The sequence below is a fragment of the Aptenodytes patagonicus genome, chromosome Z (assembly GCF_965638725.1).
Source record: "Aptenodytes patagonicus chromosome Z, bAptPat1.pri.cur, whole genome shotgun sequence".
NCBI lineage: Eukaryota > Metazoa > Chordata > Aves > Sphenisciformes > Spheniscidae > Aptenodytes > Aptenodytes patagonicus.
In genome coordinates this window covers 46,632,657-46,657,852 of record NC_134982.1, presented here as the reverse complement: position 1 = coordinate 46,657,852, position 25,196 = coordinate 46,632,657, and the positions used below count along the sequence as shown (strand labels likewise).

The 25,196-nt window shown below is 39.6% G+C and overlaps 1 long non-coding RNA gene across 1 annotated transcript; it reads right to left on the bottom strand.

The window, feature by feature from the left end:
• Positions 1 to 260: 260 nt before the first annotated feature.
• LOC143173030 (uncharacterized) lies at positions 261 to 2,793 on the bottom strand. The gene is made up of 2 exons (XR_012997445.1): positions 2,561 to 2,793; positions 261 to 2,311 (listed from the first exon to the last, which is right to left on the bottom strand). It is a non-coding gene; the product is annotated as an uncharacterized LOC143173030 (long non-coding RNA).
• Between the last annotated feature and the right edge of the window lie 22,403 nt (positions 2,794 to 25,196).

Sequence of the window (25,196 nt, the reverse complement as noted above, 5' to 3'; positions counted from 1 at the left end):
AATTTCTACTCTGTGTCATCCAGGCAAAATGGACAGGACTGTTTGGCAAGGCAGCATCTGACCTTTGCTGTCTAGATGGGCAATGTTAGCTCAATACTCTCTTCCTACAGGCATTTAACGGTTTTTATACTCATGTTTTCCTGTTGCCATTAGTGAAAACATTGCTATTTGCTTGTAGGGCTAACTATTGCCTCACATAACAGTTCACCCTTAAACATAGGTGTGAAATCACAGAAAACCACATTTTTGGACCTAACAAATATAGTGGAACTGGCTGTATTTTTCCTTACTTGGTACATTACATGTTCAAAACATTTTACAAATGTAAACCCTTTCAACTCAATTGTGAAATACAAGATGCTTATTCAGGACCGCATTTCATCAGAGAAAAAGCTAGTCAAAGATGATGTGCCTGAAATACTCGCAGAAGGAGTCATGATAAGTGTGACAATGAGAAGAATGTCCTAAAACCTCTTAATCCTATGCTCTGGGTATTAGGCAATGCTTCCCATTGCTCCAAATGGGCCTATAGGTAGTGAATGTCTTCAGGAACCTTTTGCAAATTAAGTCACGGTATGGATGAAGACAATGTCATTTTCCGATTACATCTTTTCAGTAAAAAATCTCTCTTCAGCCTGGAGAGACTACTTCCAACAATAATGACCCAGAGTAATTTCTACCACTGTAAAGTGGATACTAAATGTTTGCCAAAAGTTCAATATTTCTTTCATTCTGAGTGCTTAGCTATTTCAACTAGCCTTTGGGAAACTACATATTTAATAGGAAAATGCCATAAACTGGGATTTCAGTAACTCAATCAGGCACAGGAATAAAGAATACATAGTTCCGAGATTAGTCAGAAAGCCAAAACTTTTGAAGGGCTTGATGAATGTGGCTCCTTGAAAGGCTTAGGAGAGCCTATTGATGTAAATTAATTACACACATCCATAAATCATAGCAATCTAATGAGCCTACCAGCACTCAAGTAGCAGGAAAGCTGTCTGGTTACAGAGTAGCTTTAGACGAGAACATGACCAGGTACATTGTGTTGGAAAGGAGGAGACTGAGGTTAGGGTTAGCAGCAGAGGAGGCTGGCATCCCAGCAGACCTGTCTGTGAACAAGGAGGTCAGGTTGAATGAGAGATGGATGGCTCTGTAGATATGGGTAGGGAGAAATGGGAGAAGGACCAAAGCTAGACTCTGAGAGAGAACCAACCACAGAAATTCAGCAAAAAATGCTGTTTTAAATTTTGTTTTTACACTTGGAATCATACAGGGTTAAAAGGAGAAATATGACAGGACTTCAGGGAAAATGAGAGTAAACAAATTTCAGTTCTGCACTTTGTGTGGTTCATGACCACCTCAAACAGCACTGCAGGGCAAAAGTGCCACACATTGGAAAAGAAGCCCTGCTGTGTTGTACTCCTTATGATTTTCTCCATGAGTAGATCAGAAATTTGCTAGCAGATTTTATTTTGCAAACTCTAGACTTCTTTTGAACGTGGATCCTTTCCCTTGCTCTGCTTTCCATAGTGTAGCTGTCTATTAGCATCATCTTATGTGGTTATTTGTCTGTAAGTAATCCCTCCAGCTTGTATAAATACATCTACTTGGGCTGTGTGCTGGAGCAGAGCTGTGCATATTATAACAGCTGGCATTCTACCGTCTAGTGAGTAAACATTATGTCCAGGGGTTAAAGTGGACTGGAATGGTTCCAGCTTACGTCTGCTAGAAAGCTACTGGGTTAAATATTTGGTTCTTACCCTCACCCTTTGAAAAGGTAAAGCATGTCTAAAAACTGAACAACACCAGTTTGTTATAACCATCTTGGGAAAAGCTGTGTCTGTGACAGCCTTCTGCGTCAGTGAGCATTTCAGACTTTCAGTAGTTGCTGCCATGGTAAAATGTCCTTTAAATGTCAGAAAACATGCGCTTTAACTTCATGTATACTTAGTGTATACCACATAAATTCAGCATGGTACAAGATCCATCAGAATATTAGCAAACTATATAAACATGTCAAAAGCTGTTGTTAGATGATATGCTGGTACCATGGGATGCTCTGGCCCCTTCAGACGGCTCCTGATCCCAGTCCAGAGCTGGGTCTGCCTCCCTGGCAGGCCAGGGTGATCCTGGGCTTGGCAGTCCCCGCTGGCACATATGCAAGCTGTGAGAAGAGGCAGCTACAGAATAAGTCCTCTCTGCTAAGCCAGGGTGCGTTGAGTGACAGGAAGATTTGCAAGTAGGAAGAAAGGAAGTACAGGAGTTGGGCAGCAAATGCCAGGTCTGGGCGGAGGGGACAAACAGTTCCCTGCAGAAAGAGAAAATGGAAACAAGCACAAGGTGTGAAACAGAGGACACTGAGATGAGCTTCATCCTCACACAAAGAATAACACACATCTAGTCATTTTCATCTAAATCATGGAAGTATTTAGACAGATAGTATTTGTCAATTTGAGAAGTAGCTCATAGAAAGAAATACAGGTTTATAAGTGTCCGGCTGTTCTAATTACTGAAATGGGAAACTTTTAATCCTGTAAATAAAAACTGCAACATTTACCCAATATAGCAATTGTGTTGTAATCCAGAGATAGAACCGTGGTTTTATCACTTTTCTGTTGTTTCTGCATATCCATCCAGAGCTGTTATTAGTTCCATCTCCAGCTGCCTTCACACTGTTGTGGTGGGTTTCCTTCCAGGCTCAGACCAATTCCTGACTATGTCAGTGGGAATCTTTTCTTCTGTACCACTGGGAGAGGGACTAGCTTTTTCAACACCTGAAAAATTAAAATAGCATTATTAGGCACTGGTCTAGCTTTCACGCTGACAGATGCAGTTTCTTAATAGCTTTTATCATGCAATTACCAGTGACCTTTTTACCTTGCTCTTGGTGTGACCAAGGAACTGTTCAACAAAAGAAGTGCTCCTCAGGGCTGGCATGTGACAATTTTGGACCTTCTAGATATCTGCACAGAGCTCAAAGGATTAGGCCAATATATTAAAAAGTGTACACTCACGTTGATATGCTCTGCATTGACTCAGATACCAAAGACAGCTTATAAAAGAGCCCAAAAAAGACCTGACTGGACAAGATGCTGGGCAAGATGCCTAACTTCCAGGTGACTAAAATCTACAGTTAGCTGGATCTCACTGGAGTATTTTTCCCTGTACTTGCTAACTTAGGAAAAGAGAAGCATCGCATTATCAGCAGGTCAACCGGATGAGTGCTGGGAATACAATGTGCTGGACCTGCGCATGTACAATTTCAAGGGGGATATTAATGCCATAACCATAACTTTTTTTTTTTTTGTCTTTTCTTGCTTTACACATCTTTTCTTTAATAGCTGCTAGAGATTAAGTAACTATAAAGTGTTGGGACTTGAAAATCCTTTCTGTTTAAGCATGAAGCTTTGCATTCCTTTCAGAACTACTTTTATACACAAACTGTGTTTGAAAAAGAAATATTTGAGCATGAACAATATAATTATTCCAGTAATTCATATTCTGATCTTTAAAAAGTTTATATTGTCCAAAAATGGATCAAAAGCAGTATCATGTGACTAGACTCCACTTCTACACTACAGTAGCTGAATACTGAGACAGAACAGCTCAATAACACCTAGTAGGAAGACAACTGATTAATGAAATTACTCCAGTAATATCTGAGAATAACAAGCATGTTCCAAGAGAAGACATCAAGATGCCCTCTTCTGTCTTGCAACTGATGTTATTAAAAAAAATAAAAATCAGTATTGTTTTGATGCTAATGTTTCCTGTGTAGCCTACATCTTCTCATGAAAATCAATGTGAAATCAGCTTTCTGTTTTTACAGAAAAAAAACCCCATTGAATTGGAGAAAAAATGTGTTAGTCATGACATAGAACTGAAGTCAGGAAACAGATTTTACTGGACACCATTTTTTTTACCAATTTGAGTAATTTTCTTAATATCTAAAAAGCTTGTCTTCTTGAAAAAAAAGTTGTCTTTTTAAAGAGCCTTAACCTTTGTTTACAAGGCACTGAACTACTAGAGTAATGGTCATCACAGAGAGGCTTTTCAGCAAACAAAGCTTTACTGGAGATTGGGACTTTATCCAACAAAGGATGATTTAACTAGCAGAATTCAAGCAGAAGGATGAAGACACTAAGAAAGACCAGGGAAGGATGAAACACAGGAAGCAACGTGTGACTCATTTCCACGGGGATTCTCATTCTACCTGCCTCAGGGTAGTAAAGGAAAGAGAGGGAGAGGTAAAAAATAGAAAGAATAAAAAGTGGCCATGAGCAGGATAAAGGGAAGAGAAAAGGACAAGAAGGTCAACAGCAACGTAATTATCTGTCTTGGGATAGGCTGTCAACTAAAGTGATAATACTCCGCTTTCTGAAAATCATAAGCTACCTTAATTCATTAAGCATCTACTAAGATGCTTTGCAGATGCTAAATAACCTCCTCTGGCTGCTCTGGTTTCAATTATAATGTAAATGCTACAAGCCGCATGAGATGGTGCATGGCCTCCTTTGTCCTACATGTAGCGAGGTGATTGAATTACTCTTGTCTCTACATCTCGAGGGTTACATCCCCAAATCTGAGATGCTGCCTTGCCTTGGTTCAGAGTCTAGCAACACTGTAAGCTTTACTCAACCCTGGCCAAGCACTGTTGTGTTAGTTGTGTCTAATTTGTAGTCCCAGGATACAGTAGTGAACTACAGTTTAATCAAGCCAAAAGCCAAAACAGTGCCAAGTTATCACACACCCTTGGTCTCATTTCATTATAACTACTAAAATCTTACACAGTAGAAAGTCTCTGCATTCACCTAACTTGTCCTATGTGTATGTAATGTTTTCTTGCCTTAGTCTATCTGGGTTATTCAAAATATAAAAGCAAATTAACCCTAGGCACATATCTTACCAACAAATGGATGCCATAGATCATGCACCGTAACATAACTGTGACCTCCTAAGCTGTCCTTGTCTTCTGTACTAAAGCTTCCTTCAGGTTCAGAGGTCTACAGCAATATAAGGCTTTGACCTTGCAAAGTCAGGTCATCAGTGTGCCCCTCCCATTCACTTTTTGGTATAGCTACTTGATGCAGTAGATTTGTGTGTTGAAGGGGAAGCAATCAGCCTATTCCAAGTGATTTCTGAGTGAGTGCTAAGCATAAACTGATGTGGTGAAACATCTAAAACAGACTGATACCTCTAAATTTGATAATGAGCAAGTTTACCATAGAGCTGATCGAATACTGGACAAAAATATATGAATGTACTATGAATGTCTGTGTGATGGCTTAATTCATCCTGGCCTAAGTCTCCTGGAGTTTGCATATTCACAGATATTCATATCCTGCCCAGGCGATTCAGTCAAATGTGTATTTTGGGTTTCCATACACTCAGCCATTAGCATGTGTATCTGTGACAGACTTTGTACTTTCACTTTAGTAGTGACCCTTGGTTAGGCATTTTGAAGTTGGTACACAAAATGCCAGACATTGCAGCATGCATAATTCATGGACAGCTAATTCTTTACTAGGAACATTCAGCAAACATTTTCAAATCTGGTGTAATTTGCAGGTAATAGCACTGGTTCCAGAATACAAGAAACTCAAGAAAAAATTGGGGAGAATTTAGGGAATACTTGGTGTTTTCATGAAGTAGAAAGATTTTTTTAGTTGATTACTTGGTCTCTTATTGATGATATATAACACCTCTGTAGCAGCTACAGAAAACCCAGCACTGAATAGTCCACATTAAAAAAATTAGTCACTCGCTTTTAGAGTTTTTGCTTGGATATCCTTTAGACAAAAATCTGAAAACCAAAACCTTTCGGGTGTTCATGTTCTCAGCATTCAGATGAAAGATATTTTTGGTGAAACAACAGGATATTTTTTACAAACAAGTAATTAAAACCCAATTACCAAAAAGTAACTACAAGATGTTTTCGGCTATCTCTATTCACAAGTCTGACCCCAAAAATAGCTCTGAAAATGTCTACCAGAGTATGTTTTCATCTGTCTTCAATTATGCAAGTCAGCCACTGAAGACAAAAAGAATCAATGCTCTGTAACCAGCTTTCTGCATTCCATTACAGTACTCTGAAGTTCTAAAATAAAAAAGTTGTGAGTCATTCCCAAAATCATGAGATGGGCTTAAAATTACAAGATTTCAAAAAATAGATTTGGGGAACTTTAATTCATATGTTCAAGAGGGTTTTTTTTTCTAGGCTACCACAAGAATAGAAACACATATTTTTTGAGTATAAGGTCAGACTCTCGTAAGAACACATCTAGAAAGCTGGGAATTTTAAGGAACGCCAGGTATCAAAAGGTTTATGCTATAATCACAAGAGTTCGTAGCACTATCAAGAACAAATTCTGCCCAGCTGACCTATGGTACTCAGCTTCTGCCATGAGACTGGCATTTATAGTTTGAAGAAGTTTAGAGTCATGGTCCAGAGCGAGGTGCTATTGTGAAAGAAAACCAATAAATCACCTGTAGAGAAACTGTGAGGCACACAGGAAAACATATGATTGCCAGGATGAATGCTGGGATTCCCTGCATTGATGGAAAAGTGATACACAGTGCTAAAAACTCAGTGGAAATGTCAAAGAACCAGACACTTCCATTCTTCTTTCTGGATTTAAAAGGACAAAGGAAAACACTCAGTTTTAGCGCAGGGATGACATAAGGGAAAGCCCAAATTAAATAATTGTTTTTTGGAAGATTACTTATATTGTTCTTCAAGTAACAGTGTCTCAGTCTGTAGGACATCTGCTTTCTTTCTCCGTCTGCTCAGACTGACTTCTGGGATAATAGGAAGATATCACAAACACTCAATTCACTTGTTTGCAGCAAAGGGCCTTTAAAGAAAACAGCTTTTGGCTATCGTTTTTTCCCCAACTTGGATTTGAACGTCTAGCTTTCTAATCCAGAAAGCAGATGTTTTAACAGTGCCTGGGAAATGATGTTTAGCATGTTTTATATGATCTAAACATAATCCAGCCAATAGAAAATGCTATTCAATGTTTAACCTTTTCTTTGAGATTCTTTTCTCTAGCAGACTTAGTGTTTAACACAGAACAGCTGGAGACTGTAACATTTTTGGCACAAAAAGATAAAAATGGAAAGTTTTTTCCAGTACAAAATTGTTTGCACTCTTTGTCCTGACAGTGCCACCTGATTCCCTCTGGAAGGATTAAGTTTCTCCACATCCATCATATCCAAATAGTGGAGTGTCAAGAGACCGGCAATACCCTTAGTTTGCCCATCCATGACTGACATTCAGTACATTTTTGTCTGAGTAGACCAGGAGGTTGATGTAAAGGTAAACTCCAGACTAAGATCTTAAGACACAAACCCTTTTGTGTACTGACTTTTGCTCTCACTTCTAGACTCTCCATAACCTCATTTGGCATGTAAAGCGGTTTCAAGCAGGAGCTTGCACATTGTCACTTTGTAAAAAAATCCTGCCCCATAACCTACATGCATTCAGCTCTTCATCATCATCATCATCATCATCATAATAATAATAATAATAATAATAATAATAATAATAATAATAATATCCTGCAAAATGCCAGGCTTAACAATATGTCAGGATCCAAAACTGCATCTCGCAATACTGGATCATATTACCGCTGATGTCACAGCTAACACATTGTTAATCTAGTAAAAGTACACTGTAATTTATCAGAGCGTGTCTGCCTTGCCGGTCCTAATATTTTGTTTAATCATTTTGAATTACAAAAATAAGCCATGAATTTTAACTGGTATTTAATCTAAGTTAACCAGTGGAAAACAAAATCGAAGAGTCTGGGAGTACTTAGAAAGCACCACCAAGCCTCCTGGCTCAGCTGTAGGTCTCAAGAGTCTGTTAAAATAAAAAAGTCTATGGAGTTTTCTGATTGCCAATACTTATGATAGTCTGTTTCCACATGGATGTTTAGTGTTTTCATGCTATGCATTGAAATATTCTATTTTTATTTTGGTGAATGCAAGTGAAAAAATGAGTACAGTGATACTACTTATTTGTTACCTCTGGAAATCGCCCATAGGATTTCAGAGGAATGTAGACAATTCAGGGTATGTCTCTCTGGGTGCTCAAAAACAGAAGGCAATGGGATTTTGCTGCACTGTTTCAGAAGAGAAATGACAGCTTTCAGAATCATACCTACCATGCTCTTCTAAAACAAGAATCTGTACTTGTCAAGCAAAGCTACAAATTATTCTTGTTATTTTTCTACAGTGTTCAAGGTTTAGTTCTTGTTATGTGCACCCTAATATCCTCTTTTAAATTGCAGATAAACTGCAGTTCATTAAAAGTGTATGGTTTCAGTAAGATTTCAATTTCCAGGTACTTTGAGAATTTCACAAGTGTCTTAACCCTTATAAAAATGTGTTTCTTTGAATCTTGAGTCACACTTATTTTGCAGTTAAGCTAAGGATCCCAAATGGACCACATCAAGTTTGGAAGTGGGATGCGGCCTCACAATTCCTATTACATGGTTTTGAAAAACAGATTGAAAGGCACTCCTTGTAACTGTGCTGAACATGTACTCACATGTGGTAGCACAGAAATTACTTGTGAAATTGTAACTTTTATTGCCCACCTCATTTTGGTTGTCTCCTTCATTCAAGTGCTCTTCAAATTTTTATCCTCATAAGGGGTCTCAAGTGTTTTTCTGTGGCTATAAGGCAGGCAGTGTCTTCAAGAAAACAAACACATAAACCAACTTTCTAATGTTTCAAAAATATTTTAAAGTAAAATATATGCATTCTTAGACATATTTGGCTTTATCCTATATAAAATAGTCTATACTTATTTTCAAGGTAAGGAATGGTCTTTTTATTTGTGGTGAAACACTGGCACAGGTTGCCCAGAGAGGTGGTAGATGCCCCAATCCTGGAAACATTCAAGATCAGGCTGGACGGGGCTCTAAGCAAGATGTCCCTGCCTATTGCAGGGGGGGTGGACTAGATGACCTTTAAAGGTCCCTTCCAACCCAAACTATTCTATGATTGTATGATTCTATTTTGTGCATAGTATAATTTAATAAAAAGATTAAGTTTTTCATTATTTTTTAATACCTGTGTCTCACATTTTAGGATCTACATTTTTAGTTCAAATGTTTTTTCTCTCTCTGGAGACTCAGGATACCTTCAGCACAGATGTAATAGGAGTTTCCCTAATGTCCCATTTCTTAGAAACATCTATGGTGTTATTAGCTTCTTACTCAACCCATGGTTTCTTAATGAATAAAGCGGACACAGTTAGGTTTCATGGGTAGAAAGGCAGAAGGAACTTGCCACAGCACTTTGAAGTTTTCAAGTGTTTTTTCCTTACTGATGCAGCCAAGCAGCTGCAGTTTTCTTAGATATTGTGCAAATGAAATAATTTATTTTTATTGCACATTCCAGCATAATACACCATGGAATAGATTTTAACCCCTAAAGAACAGGCTTTGGGCTAAGGTACTTGCCATGTTGAAAGGGAAAACAAATTGTGACGATGATTGCACTTGATTTGTTGAAATATTTCATCCTCAGCACCATGTGTGACAACGCAAGCAGAATACCTCCACTGTTTCCTAAAGATTCACTGTGTATGTGATCATCCATTAACTGGAAAAAAGCCCAACCTAGATTTGCAGTCAATGTATTTTTTAAATTAAAATCTAAACGTAGTTACTAGCTAGAATAATAAGAGGCAAATGGTCCAGCATCACCTCCTTACCAAGAGGCCAAAAAAACCTATGTATTATTGGTATGGATGTACAGAACTTGATCTATGTACTATTGGTATAGATGTACAAACTTGAAGGAGCATTTCAAACCACCCCACAGAGAGACACCTAGTGTTTCCATGAAAATATGTTATTTGCTGATCAGCTGTAATGCATGCATGCATGGACCTTTATTAATAATGAAGCCCATGCCAACTTCAGTGAAAGGCTGTGAGCTACATGTCTAATTGAGTCAGCTCCAGGCAGTGACTTTCTGACACCAGCTAATTTCAGCAGGGGTAGCATCAAGCCATACGTAGATGAATTCTCTTCCTTCCACAACCTAAGGATAACACCAACCACATCTTCAAAAAGGGAACTGGCCTTTTGGATTCGCTGTAAGAAAATAGCAGGCTGGTGGGGGGTTTGACCTCATTTACACACAATTTTAACTCATCTTTTGCCGCTCTATGCTCCCTCTCTTTTCTCATCAAGACGTCCAAACAGCAAAATAACAAGCAGCAGGTATCAGATATCCCTGAAAGACAATTATTACAAGGTAAAAGTAATTTAATCTGTGTAACTTTGTTAGTAAGGATTAATTGGTGGAGATTAAACAGACTAGCACCTTCAGCCTAAAAAAAGGGATGTCTGAGTGGGGTATTGATGAAGTCATAGGTGCTGTGGAAAAAGTAAACCGAGAATGGCTACTCATTACTTCCCACAATACCAGACCTGTGAACATAGCAGGTAGCAGATACAAAACCAAACCTTGCACACTTCTTTACAGAGTGCATAATTAAGAGGTGGACCCCTCTGCCACAGTATATGGTACAGCCCAAAAGAATACAAACCCTTTCAGAAAGGAATCAGATGACCATGATGGGCCAGTGCAGTGCAACTGCTGACCACGGAGGCTAGGAGGACTGATTCAGAAGAGCATCATCCTGCAGGTGCTCTGCTCCTGACCTGCTCCCCCGAGCATTGTAGAGCTAGATGTCTCCAATATCTAGCATTATGATCTCTGCAAGAATTACTAGACAACCTGTAAAGAGACTACCACAGAGCTAATGTAATAAGTGCCACTGAGCTCTCTGAATCCAGTCCTGGTAGTTTGGTTCAGCCTGAAGAGATTATGGTAAACGGATATAACCTGGAGACACGCTTACTCTGATTTATTAAATTGTGCTTAGCAGTGGTGGGGAGGAATCTTTGCATTCCACTGTCTGACTCTTGACACAATTTAGAGCAACCTGATATTATCTAAATGGAGAAAGATTTCCAATGAGCAAGCTTTGATTATGAAATGCCAGCGCAGAAGTCTGACTTGTGCTTCCCCATGCACATGTTGGTGTTCAGGTTGGAGGCTATGTGCCTGGAGTAGGAGGCTGGAGGTATGGAGGAGGGGTAAGGACTCATTGCAGTAGTTGTATAAAAACAGAGGATCTCATTAAAAAACTCTCCAGAGAAGAGACTGCCTACTTTATCCTAGAAGCTCTTACAGAAGTTAGACTGCCAAGAGCACAGCTATTCAGTAGTCAGTCTTCAGAGCACCATCACGGTTAAAAGCCCTGACAATACTTGCATACATAGCCTTTTAAAATGTATTTCCTAATTATTTCTGGTTTTTTCACACAATCTCGGTAAGGCAGTTCTCAGATTTTTTTTGGGACAAATCATAAAATTTAATGAAAGAATGGAGAATGAAAGACCACTAAACTACACTGCAGTAAAAATATAAAAATAAAGTAAAGCAGCTGTTCAAGGAGCTAATTCAGGAAAATCAAAATAAAAGGATTTCACATGAAAAATTATTCAATGTCTGAACAGACGATAAATCTCAGATTTTCCTTGTGGGCTGTTCAAAGGATGGGTCACCTCTCCAAAACATTCTGTGATCTCCACTGTGGTACCATGGCTATTCCCTGGCCTGCTAAAAATATTTCTGGTCCTTTCTTTCATAAAGGAATTAGACACAGGAAAAGAGCAGAGAAAGCTGTAAAATATAATCAGAAGTTGGTGTGCATACCAAGACTCTTAGGACGTTATGATCAAAGTACAGCAATAGTTGCATATGCCATTTCCCTGAGGCCCAGTGTCTATATAATAATCCTTACCATTTTTACCAGGCAATAACTCCTTGTTAACTGAACACTAAACCTGCAGTGATAATAGTCTGGACTAGAATTAATGTTGGTCTGTTGAAGGTATGAATCCATTCTGAGTACTGACTCCTCCACAACACGGACAGCAAGACTAATTCCCTGCCACTGGCTTCCACGACACAGCTGCTCTCAGGGCCCCAGGGGAGCTGGACACGAGTCCTCCTGAAGTCAGTCATGAAATTACCTTAAATGCTATGCTGGTCAGGATTAACTAGATTTCCTCTCATCCACCCTTTGGTCTTCACTGTAGGGGAGCACGCCACACAAAGTAGCTATTTCCTGAAATACGATTAAGGGGGAAGTAAATGGAGAGGTGGCAAAATGAAGGCGCCTCTTGTTTGCCGAGAGATCCAGGGAAAGGACGTAGTACTTCTAATTTAAGTATTAATGACTTCTAAAAATTAGGCACATGCTCCCAGGTGAGTGCTGCATAAGTCAGAATTCAACATATAAACTCCCACTCTGGTCAGCAGAAAAAGGCGGATGTCTTCAAAGAGGGGTTCAAGAGACACGGAGGCTGAGCAAGTGGACAGCAGACCACTCCATGGGAAGTGCTGATAGCAAATGGGTGCTTAAAAATGCACACACCTCTTAGATGTCCCACTTCAACGTGCACATTATTGACCTATTCTAAAAGCAGAGAGTCCATACATTGAGGCACAAACTGATTGGGACTTCAAAAATAACATGGCTATTTCTAGTGGGTTCCCCTCTTTGTATGATGGCATATTGGCATGAGCAATCAGCCAAGAAGGGAGGTTATGGGCTGTCAGGTCTCTGAAACCGCACTGGATGAAAACCCTGCAGTTCTGACCTACCAAGGAAACGTGTGCTACCAGGTGTTTCTGGAGAGGTCATTCCCACCTTCCCTGTTGAAGCTGTACCATCATGCAGAGAGGAATGCCAGAGTAATGAGGCCAGAGAAACAGCCAACAAGAAGGTGCATGCTCCCGGTCTCCCAGCTGCTGGGCAAACATTTCAACCACCAGGCTATTGTGATAAAGGCCTGACCGCAACCATGGGAATATTTCTGAGCAAGAATGAGCAGAGATGTTCTCCTCTGAAGCTGATTGTCAGAGATCACCATGTGCTCCAAGCTGAGGTCCCCCTGGGCACATATGGGATGCAAGTGCTGCTCTGGTTTGTAATGGTTTTTTAAATGGGAGCAAGGTGATATGCGCTGCAGTCTAGATTTAGGCATATTAGGAAAACACGTCCAGCACAGGAAGGTAGGTGATGATAACAGAGAAAGAGCCCTAGTACACAGATGGGACTGATGTGCCTAGTTCTGCCAAGGTCTTAGCCCAGACACTGAAACAAATAGTGTAGGTGCTACCTGGCATGTAGAGAAGATAGCTCAGGTGCCTCCCAAACGGGTTGCCCACAGGCTTCCCAAGAGCCAAGTCCTCCAAGATGTCAGATGGTTGTTACACGTCCACATGCAGGCAGAAAGAGGGCCCCCGCTCTGGAAAGCAGTGGCAGTCTTCTCTGCCTTCCAGGGGTATGTAGACCAGGCCCTGAAGAAAAAATAGTTGTAATTTGTCCAAACAACAACATTGTAAACATTCTTTTTGCCAAAAGTAACATTTGGCTATGAGTATAACAAGCTCATAAATTAAACTTCCCCTGGCAATGCAAAATTATGTGTTACTTATGCCTCTAGTTGATCTCACTTCCTACTGAATATGTCAAACACTAATTAAGTACAAAGGGAGGCCCCAGTCTGGCAAATGCTTATGCAAGGACAACTCCCTTCATTTCAGTGGTGCAAAAATTTGGTGTGAAAGGGAAGCAAGGTAGGGGAAATGTGGGCAGAAGTCCTCACAGGACAGGGGCCTTACATACTAGTCGAGGTATTCTGTTTGCAATGGACTTATCTCAGTCTCTTTCTTTTAAGAAAAATGTTTTTTGCTTTCAGCTTCATTAATGAGACTTCACTTGAGCAAATGTTTTTTGAGCATACCTTACTTCTGGCTCCTGGCCAGCCCTAAAAGCAGTTGCGGTTTCTTCACAGAAATACAGATCTTCACAAAAAATAAAACTTTTCAGCTTGCAATTCCCCAGTGGTCGCCTCTCCAGCCAAATCACCCTTGGAAACATATTTTAAACCATTTGAGCAGGGAAAAATATTTGGAACTTTGCCTGTTTTGCTAAGGCTCAGCATCAAATTACACAGACAGAGCTTCTGTTTTTTTAAAAAATATTTTATGTCTATACTATTTTAAAGTACATAGAAAGTAGTATTTTTTTAAATAAAATAAAGCTTACTGGCGCCAGTATTACATCAGTGACTGTAACCATTGTGTGCGTTGTATCCCTGGTAAGGATTTCTCAATCTTAATGCAACTGACTCAGGACACCAGGCTAGATGCAGTAGGAGATGTGAACACAATTAAGTCCTTCCCTGAGTTCTTTAGGAAAACAACAGCACTATTACTATTTGATTTATGCTTCTCAGGTGATGTATGCCACATCCTTCATCTTTTAATGGAGAGTATGACTGAAAACTGGGATCTAAGCCCAGTTTCATGTTAGAACATTTTTTTTTCATTAGCAAATAAGAGCCAGAAACTTGCAACACTTACTAAGACAAATAATCATCAGTTTGGTCTGCAGCTTAGTGAACATACATGGAGACAAAGGAGCCAAGTCCTTAACTGGTACAAAATGGCAAAGCTCCAGGACTTAAAGGGACTTCAGGGGAGCTCAGTCAATTTATGCTTGCCAAGGATCTGCCCCAAGACATCTGCCTATGCGTATGTAGGCTATGTGTACATGTGCGATAATCATGTGACATACTGTACTGCGCGGCATTTGATAAAGAAATAACCAAGCAATTTATCACATAGCTACGATTGCATCACCTGCCCATTAATCCATGTCCCAGATTCAGTCTGGCATTCTTGGCTCTTAAGCTGCTTCAAACAGCACCATTTATATTTTAAAGCCAACCTGCCACGGAAGTATTTCCTCCCTCCCCTCACCAAAGAAATGGAATTTCCTCAGAAATTATACCTCATGAGGTCCAGGACAGGCAAGATTAATTCTGAAAATTATGAAATTTTCCTGGTTTTAAAGCCATATGTGAGTATTGTCCTAGTCAATGAAACAGGAAGAACTTTAGCAGCTTCCCAGCAGACCAACACACTGAAATGCAGAGAGTCTGAGATATTGGGCTTTAAATAATCTATTTTTATTCATGGAAGTGATCTTAAATTATTTTAGATATGTTCTAAAAGTACTAGTTTTAATTTTTCTCTTCCTCATGGCAGTCAAGGCACTTTGCCTACCAGGCCAAGATACACAAGGAACAGTCTGCCGAAAATATTTTTCAAAGTTCCAGAGTATTTTAGAAGAGTTTTTATATAACATACATGGCAGGAACAGCAAATCCTAAACTTATGCTGATGAAACTGAGCTGCCACAAACTGTACATGTCTCCTTCTACATTCTTAAACACCTATGTCAAAAGATTGTTCAGGCTGGAAAGTCAAGCTCTCAAGAATTAGGAATGAGAAGTTGCAGGATTTCCCAATCTTTATGCCATTTGTCCAATCCATATTATATATGTTACCACATAGCCACACAAACTCTGACCCATCCAAGCTGTGCTTCATTCAGTAAGCAGATGGTTATTCTGTATTTCTTTTTGGTCTTCCCATTTCTCACATGGGCCTCCAATTTATTTGACACAACGTACTTAGGCTCTGCACTGCGTGCACAAGTATTCACTCCCTCCTGGCTGCTGTAGGGATGCTCTCACTGTGCCTTTGCTAGACCACTTGCAGGTTCAGCGCTCCCTATTCCCACCCTACAGCCTGGGAGTGTGAAGTACTGAAAAAGAATGCCAGACTTGTCAAAAACAAGTTGCTGGCATTTGATTTTTTGGCATACCTAGAACCTGACTGCATAATGCAGGTATCGGGCATCTGCAATCAGCCTCACTTGCTTCTTTGAGCTCTCAGCCATTCTACAAACCTGTCTGCAGATGTGTTCCCTGGATGGGCAGGAAAATATGTAGCTAATGGCTGTACAAGAAGAGACTCACTCAAATAGTGGTCCGGCAGGAGATGTAGAAAAACAATCCAGTTGCTGAAGAAGGCCCCATCTGCCTTAATCAGGAAACTAGTCCATCTTTTACTGCAACTCCCTAACCAAAGGAGCCGAAGAAAGACCCAAAAGAACAAATTGAGAAAAAAAAAATTGTACCCAGTGCTTGCTGGTCTGCTGTGGGCCACATTTAGCAGAGAAGGACTCTGTGGCAAAAGTTTCTGCTTAATTATTAAGTTTCTGCTAAATTATTTAAAAACAAAACAAAACATAGCCAAATACATGAGAAGTGTTTTCCCCACCCAACACAAGTAAGCAAAGGTCTCATTCTGGCATGAGGGCAACATGCCCTCTTCTTTATTTGCCACAAAATTCAAAGGCTTGCTTCAAATTGTAGGATTGAAGAGTCAACAGAAAATAAATTAATTTAAACATGAATAGCATACTTTATTTCCACTAAAACCGCTCTAAATTCAACCTGAATTAGGTACCCAGAATGGAAAACTTTCAGCCTGCACAGTTAAAAACAATTTGCCAAACTTAGCAGCAACCATAAGAAGGGGGCTTATAATGGGAAACATACACAAACTGTAGGTGTAGTTAACATATCTGCCTATGAAATGTGGAACAGGAGATAGATGCTAAGTAGAACACCACATTCCAGCTTTGCCCAGAGTGTGATCTGTATCTATTTAATCGGAGCTTATTATTATGGCCCGTCATTTTTGCCTGCATTCTTTTCACATCCCTGAGACTTTGATACAGGCCATATGGAGAGAAAACAATACAACACAACAGAACACTTTCTTGAGGATTTTTTTTATCTGTATAAATGATAACAAAAGAGGAAAGAGGGTCTGTGAAAGAAAAGGAGCACGGGCTACGAATGAAGACACTGAGATGGCATGTATTATTCTTTAATGAGTGTGTTGTACACAAAGAAATACAATGGGAAAGTGAGACTGGCACAGGTTGTGCAAGTTGAAAGAGAGTATGGAGGGCATGGTAGATCTTGGAGTGATTGGAAAGGAATCAAAAGGAAGGTTGCTGAGGAGCTCTAAAGCCAGGGGCTGGTGAAGTGAAGGCTGACAAGTTGGACACAATATAGGTACAAAACTAGAACACCACAACTAACCCTGCTCCTCCCTCTCCTTCACTCCTCCCTCTCTCTCTCATCTCATCTCTGAGAGAGAGAACATAAAGTTTTATTACATTCATTAATTTGATTTCAGGAGTCACAAATTATGCTGTGATTTTTATCTGCTAACTCTGTGCATGGATCTGGAATGCTACAGTCGAGACCTACTTTATGAGAACCTAAGTCAGCAGCACCCAGGCATTTCAGCTAGCACGAGCTCTCCTTCTTTTACACCACTTTTTTGTTCAGAAGGACAGACGGGAGGGTTCGGCATTTCTTGACCACTTTGTTTCCTCACTGCCAGGCTGAAGAACCCACCAAGGAATCCTTTGTGCAAATGCCTCCACACCCCATCTCCTTCAAGGCAGAAAGAACTTTCTTCCTTCAAGGTTAATTTGTTGCATTGACTCTCTTTGATAAATCAAATATTTCTTTTTCACTGCTTCTTTTTAAACCCAAGTTCAATAAATGCCCAGGAAAAACTGACACGGTGTGTAAAAAACCTCTCCAGTCCCATTCTTTTTGGCCAAAATGCAAACAGCCAACTCATAGCCCACCTTTTTGAATTGAGCCTTTCTCCCTGCCACATATTCTCTGGTTTTGCCTACTCTAGGATTGACACACAGAAATAACAAAGCTTCCGTCACCCTCTAGTGATTTTCTCCAAGGTGAGAATGTCTTTTCTTTCCTAATTTCCTCCCACTGCTCCCAATTCCACCTCTGGGTGCTACCCAAAATATCTTAGTCTTTCTATACACCTGCACAGGTGCACACAAAGCCTGGAATTCCTGGAAGTAGAATTCCACTAACCCGTGTTCCTTGGGGACTGCACAAACTGCAGTGCCCCTGAAGAGGAGCTCACATTTCCAGTGCTTGCAGATGAGGTTCTCTCCGTTCCCTTACACACACATTGCTGCTTCATGAAGCTACACAGTCTCTGTTTTGCTGGGGCCATGGTGTGTGCACATGTGGTTCATGTGGAGCTTGTCTAGGTCATGTTTAGCAGCTGTCTTGGTCACCCTATATACTCCATACTAGATGGTAAGATATTTATGTAACTACAGGCACAAGGCAACCATCTCTTCTTCTGCCTTTGTACTCCGCCTTCAGCAATCAGATTGTCTATTCGATACCCCTATGTCCTGCTATGGGCCCCCACATTATCTGGGGTCTTGGCTGGCCAGTTATTATGGACAATGTAGAAGACGGACAACAACTGATAGTGTGGGACAGGGTTCAAACTCACAAATCCACCAGAATTTATGACGTCCTACAACCCATGTCTTTTTGGATGCCATTGTGTCCAGCCAACATAAATAAAATGCTTCATTCCATGATGATAGCAACTGCACCTATGTGGTGGCTACCATCTACCTTTGGTTGTGCAAGCCAGCTCCTGTGCCAGCTACCAAGCCACTGTGCACAGTCCACCCAGGTGAGCACCGGGGCAGCTCTCCTGTGGCCATGCAGAAACATATGGCTGCTTCCATTTGCAAATCCAACATCTTGCTGCCAGTCAGAGGAGAACCAACCTGATGTGGAAAGATGGGCTGTGAGGCTGTTGCTGTGAAGCGTGCATTACCACTCTGTTGCTATCTTGTCTCATACCTTATCTCACATGGCTTGCCAATACTTGGAAGGTTACTGAAGGCCAAGACCAGGTTATACCTGCATCTCTCTGCATTGAACATTATTCAAGGACTTCATATTCTTTGCTCCTTCACCTTCTACCTGACCTTTGTACTCTTTATAAAAAGAAAGATGTCCTTTCCCATTGCGCTTCACAGACTGTTTGATTACTGTCAGAGTCCATTAATTACGTTCGTGGCAATATTTCATTTCAAGGATTTCCTGATCCTTCAGTTCTCCCCAGATGGCAAGCAAAGGCAGTTCCTCTTTATGTCTCAGGGCAGGTGTAGAAAACATGGTACAGTGATATAGTGCACCGATGTAAATGGACTGATCCTGAGCAGGACTAGCACTTAAACAGGTAGAAGATAGCTCATCACCATGAAAAGAACAGTAGATGCTGGTGCACCCTGGTAAGGATGAAAAATGGAGGACTGCCAAAAGAGCACTCAGAGCAGATGGATGAACACAGACATCTGCACACTGACTTAATACTCAGTAAACCAACTGTACTTTTAAAATAGCAGTATAAAATGTGCATTATCTCACTAGCTAATACATGCTAAAATATTGTCATGTAAATGGAGGTAATTTCAAATGAACCGTCCATCCCCTTCCACTACCTCGTAGGCAAGTCTTTAGCATATGTTTTTCCAAACAGTTGTTGGCAGTTCTGTATCTCAAGCCTTAGCACTTTTAAAAAGGACAGAAAATTGGTCTGGAAAAGGACCAAACATTAACTGTTAAAACTCAAACAAAGGAGTATGAGTCAGGAAACTAATCTTCTTTTATATATCTGAAATGAGAAATGAAATTTGGTTTGGAAAACATTTTTATTAAAAACTGTAGCTGTCTGTACTCTGAAACACCCTGGAGGTCTAAAGATGATATCAGTATATAAATATTCAGGGCTTCCTGAATATTTCTTTTCAGAAAAGACTTTTTTTTTCCCCTTACAATTTCTTTGACCTTTAGAAAACAGTCACTATTCGTAGCTTGATTTTTTCAAGATGTTCTCTGGTACATAAAGATGGCAGGGAATTCAATTTAAAAGTCAACTCATGAAACACCATATAATAGTCAGAAGATAGCATCGCTTTAGGCGATATTTTATTAAGTGAACAGCCATTCAAAGCATTTTGCAGCATATTATATCCTATTCAAAGGCGCTCACTTCTTTCAATGCTACAGCAGAAGTATTTTACAAGAGAGATGATATTTGAACTATCCACAGGCATATGGATAAAATGCACAGTACTCGGCTGTAACAGAGTCGTCTTCTTGCTTTACAGAGGACTGTCAAAAGGACTGATACATAAAAAGGTCTTTCTTTTTTTTTTTTCTTTAAAGGGAACAAGACTTTCATGAGCTCCCATAGAACAGCTGCAAAAATACCTTCAGTCTGTCATCTGGAATTCCTGAAGGTGACTTGCGGATTTGTGGCTAATGAAACATTGCAAAATAGCACTCACCATGTTGTAAAATGCCCCTAATGGTTTATTAGCCTCTTACAGGACAAAAAATGAAAGGTGCCCCAAGCATGTTATTCTGTTATTATATAAAGCACAGTTAGAAAGAAACCATGTCAGACCAGAACCAAACATAGGGAGGTTTCTCTGTGACCTCAATATGGATGATTTGTGACATTACAAAGTGATCACTGGAGACTTGGGGTCCAATTAAGGATTCTCACTGATGAAAATCAGTATGCTTTGTCATGATTTACAACAAAGCAAGATTAAAATTTGGTCACCAAAAAATTATTCTACTTGACCTTATCCAGCACAAGAATTTGCTCCTGAAACAGGACTAGCTCATTCCACAGAGAAGCCATCTGATAAGAGTAGCAGTGGGTAATAGATTATTTAGAGTTGAGAGCAAGGAGAGTGCACTGAAAGAACTGTTCTTTCCAAGGTTCAGAAAACATAGTATGCATTATATATCATACAGTCTTTTTGATATTTCTGTTTTTCTACCTTTACAAGACAAGATGTAGTAAAGTACAGGAAACTACCCTATATTTAAACGAATAACCTTGTACACTACCTCTTAGCTGAATAAAGACGGAAGCTGTTTCCTCCTAAACAACACTACAGTTCAATAATTTGACTTTTTTTGAGAAAAAAAATAATACATTTGTATTTTTGTCAAATACAAAGCGGTTTTAATAATTTTCATTTACTGAATTTAGCTTTGTTTAAAGTGTTCCAGTAAAAAATCCTATGGCAGACAAAAATAATCCAGTGCTACACATGGGGAGAACAACCAAGAAAGCTTGCAGGGACATGATGAATGGCTTTACATTCCTGGGGAAATATTGACCCAAATTGCAGGACAGTGCTTGCTGATGCAATTGGTACCAATGGTTCTAACAGCCACACACAACTGCAATTGGGTTTTCACCATGCTGCCAGTGTGGAGAAGAGTTCCCCCCTTCTTACTGTTTCCAGGGCATGTTCCAGGAACAAAGCCCATTTCTATCAGGTTTCCTTAGGGACAAAGACCTGTTCCCTGCATAAAAACCTTTCCTGACATAGATGGACCATATAGACAGACACTCCTTTTCAACCTTAAATCTGCCCAGTTTTAAGCACTTAAGTTGGAGTTCTGGGAAGAGGATACGCAGGGCTTTTTGCTGGCTATTTGTACAGGGGTGATATTCATCCACAATGACCATAAATGCCTACTTGTTTCAGAAGAAATGTAACTTGTATTATTCCTGTGCCTTTTCAGGTGTGCAGTCTGAGCACATTAACTTATTTATTACATAGCTGTACCTATCCAATGGAAATTCTCACATCCAGGGACATCCTGCAGATGCGAACATTACTGGGATTACACTGAATCTAAAAGGCCAAAAGTGGAGAAAAATTATGATGCTTTTCACCTGTGATCAGGACATTTTCCCTACAAATGTTCCTACATTTGTAGGGAAATTTCCCCTACATGTTTTCTGAAAAAAAACCCGTGTTTCCCTTTCTCTGAGTTGTCAAATCAAAACGTGTAAAAGACAAAGGTATTTTATGCCTTGCTAAATGGTCCAGCACAGTAAATGCTAATGTGATAATGACAACAGTGATAGTTCAATATATGTTAATTACTTATTCAAAAACAAGGGAGAAGACAGGAGAAAAGAGCAATTTCTCTTCCCTGTTATCTCTACCATTTCTCCTTTATTTTCCTTCCTTCCTATCTTCATAATTTTTAAAATATTTTTTAGGGAACAGATGTCTTGCCACCTCTTGCCCAGATCTTCAAAGTATTCCACTAGATCTAGTCCTCAGTTTCCAGGCTGATTACAAACTGGGCCTGGTTTGACTGAAAGTGAGAGTTTGCACCAGTTACTTACACACTACCATTTCAGGCTGGATGAACTCTGTCCGCCTAATTCTGAATCCCCTTGAACATCAAAGGTCTAACTCACACTTCAGGGTTAGCAGGGTCACATTCCACCTAAAAGAAGACTAATACTGCCTGAACTGTTCACAACAAGCTTCTTGTTTGACAGTTTTTGCCCCATTTTCTGTTCTCAAATGATGTGCAAGCAAACTTATATTTTGTCACATTCTTAAATAATTCACTAAACACTTTATGTGAATTCATTCAAAGAATGGCTTGCTCTGAACTATCTGCTCTGAGCTGAGCTGTAAGCCTTGAATATTTGTGGTGTGCCATTCAGGCTGCAATCTTCCACCTGGCGGTAACTCCTGGTCTCTGGAAGGTTCCCAAATCCACAGAAAGATTTCAAGATGGCCACCCAAATGATCCTGATGCACATTCTCATAGAAATACATTTAGGTATGAGTTTATACAATGCTTTGCCTTTGACAAATAATTTTATGAAGGGAAATTCAGTTAAGAAAGTTGGCAAAAGGCAACCTGAGAGGCCATAGCAGTATCAATAAATATGGTCAAAAGAGGACCTCTTCTTTACTGTTTTTTCCAAAATATCAGCAGGGACGGAAAAAAAATGCAATCAAGAAAGGGCCTGAGAGAGAAAAATGTAAGGGGAAAAATGGAGGTGTAGGAAAAATCAGGTTAAAAATGACTATGAAATAGACATATCCTTTGAAAACAGGGTGTTATAAAAAGGTTTCAAGCAGGACTAGCTTTGCAATCCCAAAAGATGTACCATGAGTCTATTGCAAAACCTCATCTCTATAGCTTCTCTATAGCATCTTCCCACTGGTATGAAACAAATATAACGAGAGCAAGTGTTCTGCAAACTTAAGTCAGACTGTTGCTGGAACAAATCCAACTTGGACCTTAAGAAAAAGGCAGGCAGAGAATAGGGAACTTTCTCTCTTTTACAGCTAAATTAAAGAAGTAAATGCCAAACGTGGAAGGCAAGGGCAGGGTATAAATTTGTAAGGCTATTTTTCTCCTAAGACATGAACCTTAATTTAGGGAATATCCTTTCTGCTATTTCTAAGCCTTTATATTACAGCTTGTACCCCACAAGCACAAGCAGGGTATGCAGAAAAGGGTAAAGACTGTGAACAAAAGGAAGAAACAGGTACTAAATAGACTTGTGGGGTGAATGTATAAAACCAATGGAAGAACAGAATGAAGCAAATGTAAATGCTATTGACTGGATTTTACAAGAATATTTGCGATGGTGTTATACTAAATCCTAACCCTAGTCTGCTTTAGCTCTACTTAAGGTCTGAATGCTAACACATCAGATGAAAGCGACAAGACAATGCTACACAAACCGCAGTTTCACCTGCAGCATAATGAACTGAATTGGCATGGGTATCATGAATAACTAATTATCCAATAATTACTCTAATAATTAATCTTATGAATACCACAGGAATTAACATTGGTAGAAAATGACCTGGGTGAGAAAAGGAAATATAGCTATGCACAATGGTATTTAAAGGTGGTAAAAATTTGCATCAGTTATAAGAGGTGTTTCCAAGCAAAGAAATCTATTGAAAGAAATAGAATGGTAGAAACCCCTTAACTTATCACTTAGGACATTTAAAAATAGGCCAAAAAACCCCACTGGAAAATTTAACACAATGACTAATCTCACACTGACTCCATAATCTTGCAATAGGGATGGAGAATGTTCCAAAACCTCTCTTCCATCTCTAATGTCTAATATCTGTAAGCCTCTGGACATGTTTGGGCTATCCAGCCACGGATATTAGATCTGGCTCCAGAAAGCAGCATGATGCCAGCATACAACTCAGTTCCCAGAGTTTGGAAAATCTCCAGAGCACTGCTGTTGCTAACCACTTTCGCAAAAGTACCGACTTTAGTCTTGTCTTTACAGTCTCCCTAATCTGATCCATCCGTTTTGGGGAACTTTGAAAAGAGCAGTCACCTCAGGCAAGCAAAAAGATGACAGCATAGCTCACCTCTGTGATGCATATGGAGACTGATTACTGTTTGTTAGAAAGAACAAAATACTCATTTCCAAAATGTCTGAGGATGGCTGGTGGCTCAGTGTATTTTGATGTATCAAAGCCCTGAACACAGTATTTCACCTGAAAAGAAAACCACAGTTATTATGTGGTGGTGTTACCGAGATCTCCCAGCTCAATATTTTAATGCTTATTATTGGCACAGTGACAAGTTTATGACTGACTGTGTTTCTCCATCATTTCTGAAGCCCTTAATTTTTGTTAGCTGCAGAAAGGAGATACATTTTCAAAGTTAGCCGTAACTGTGTATGATTCCTTTTTGAATGTCAAACTAGAAATCTGATTTTCAAAGGTTAGGTGCTCAACATATTCTGAAACTCAGGCTGTATGGAAATGTCTCATACCGTGCCCCTAATGTGGAAGTAACTGAATCATTCATCACTTTTGCAAATTAAACTTTTAAGACATAAAGACATTTTTCTTTCATCCCGGCATTCAGATACCACAGCTAAGGGCGTAGTAGAGGAATGGAGCGGAACTCTACTAACTGCTTTGACATCTTTTAATTTTAGGTGACGTGTAGGAAGAAAGATGCATGTACCTGCATGAATGTAGGTGCTGTTCTTGTCATAAAATCTGCTAATTATCCAAGCTATTTCCCTCCATATAAAAATCCATCTTAATTCATTCTTCTCCTCTGGTATTTGAAGCAAATGAACAAATGAACTAAATGGAGTTTAGGCTGCTGACCAGACCAAAAGTTGCACTGATTAACCAGAACTGCCTTTTAAAAGACCTAGTTAAATCAGAGCAAATCCTTGCCCGAGCACACTTAAATTAGTTTATTTATTGAGTAACACTGATTTATTTGAATTTGGTAATCTGGGTCAGGACTCTGAAATATTTGCATGCCTACTTCATGTTTAGCGTCCTATTTAGTCTACACATTTTGGTTAGTACAATGAAAGAATGAAACTCTTCTAAGAAGGTGTAATAAACAAGTCTGACACTCTTTTATAGCAGGTCAACTCAATAAAGACATCACCATTTCTTGATGATGTGAAGCCAGCTGTGCTTAAAGAGACCTATTGAAACACACCCAAAATCAGTTTGCTAACTC